Consider the following 1602-nt stretch of genomic DNA (forward strand, 5'->3'; position numbering starts at 1 on the left):
GGAGTGCTTTCTAATACTTTAATGGGACTTTTCAACAGCAATAATCATGTTGAAAAAGTTTCCGTTCAACGTATTATTATATGTTACTAGACAGAGTAACGGCGGATAATCTGGGGAGTAGCTTTCCAACACTTTAACGGGACTTTTCAACAGCAACAATCATGTTGAAAAAGTTTCCGTTCACCGTATTATTACATGTTACTAGACGGAGTAACGGCAGATAATCTGGGGAGTAGCTTTCTAACACTTTGACGGGACTGTTGGTTGGTTTTTGTCAATTAAAAAACCTAGCAAATTTGAGCCTAGGGAATTCTATTAGAAATATGTCAGTAGAATGAATTCCGAGAACAATTGAATCCTACTCAACAGAAAGTCCATAGAAATTTGACAGAATTGACAGTAGAAATTCAATGGAATGTGCCAGTAAATTGGCAAGATTATTCTATCAAATTTTTTCATACGTGGAGCTCAGGATTTAATATGATTTTCATTAGGCTGCTATCTATATTGATTCAAAATTTACTCTCTTCGTTACTCATCTAATGACTACTTCATCCGTACTTCATCTTCCTTATCCTTGATCATCAATAACGATAATGTAGTTGCACTTTTGCTTTAATATTGAATGGAACACTCTGTAAGGTAGAGAGTTTGCCATTCTTTCCTTCAATGTAGAAGCCAAAGAACTATTCGGAATAAAAAGTATAAATTAAATGAAAAATTCAATATTTATTTCACTATATTGTATATTACCATTATTTTTGTACAATCATGGGGACTAGTGCATTTTTTGTGAATCTTGCACTATTCTATGTATGAATATTTACGTAATACCTCGAACTATGATTATGTCGGTAACATTTCAAAGGATAATTTCACATGGATAAAGTAAAGTAAGATACTTATCTTCTACTTTTATGTGAATTTTTCGTATTCTCACAATGATTTACTTGCCAAATGATGAAGAAAACCCTGAACTCATAATTTACTAAAGAAAGATTAATGTTGATAATCCGAACACTTTTTAACATCTAATGTTTACTATCAAGTGAAAATATAGGGATTCTTTCATTATTCAATCAATTTTTTTCTTTCCACTGCGTTAACATCATCGAATTTAACTTAATTTTTTAACGAATCTAACGAATTTTAACGAATTTATCAAAAAATTCTAAGAGAATTAGAATTTAGAGAGAAAAAATTCCCGCTTCACCCAGCCGGGAATCGAACCCGGGTCTCCCAGATATGCGCCGGGCACTCTTACCGACTAAGCTACCGGGAACCACAGAAATAATTGATTTTTCTCGTATTTTTCATTAATTTCATTCGTTAGACATGATAGAGTCCACGAGGCTTGATAATCGACAGTGAATATGTTTTCAAATTGTTCTCACGCAATTTAATATGCAGATTTCATGATCTAGAATGACTGAATTAAGATTGTGATCTGTGGCAAAATTTCGAAGATACTTGAGTATTCTCAATGTAATTGAAATTTGCATGAAGAGCGCTTGTAGTAACGAAGGAATTCAAACTCGAATTACTTATATTAATAAAATAATGAGAAAATTCGAATCCGAATTACTCATTGATAAAATATTG

General features: G+C 32.3%; 1 non-coding gene across 1 annotated transcript; it reads right to left on the reverse strand.

Annotated features, from left to right (window-relative positions):
• Positions 1–1209: 1209 nt before the first annotated feature.
• Positions 1210–1282, reverse strand: Trnam-cau. Its single transcript has one exon. It is a non-coding gene; the product is annotated as a tRNA-Met (tRNA).
• Positions 1283–1602: the final 320 nt, after the last annotated feature.

Source organism: Diachasma alloeum, unplaced genomic scaffold (assembly GCF_001412515.2).
Source record: "Diachasma alloeum isolate Michigan unplaced genomic scaffold, Dall2.0 Dall_scaffold_01849, whole genome shotgun sequence".
Classification (NCBI taxonomy): Eukaryota; Metazoa; Arthropoda; class Insecta; order Hymenoptera; family Braconidae; genus Diachasma; species Diachasma alloeum.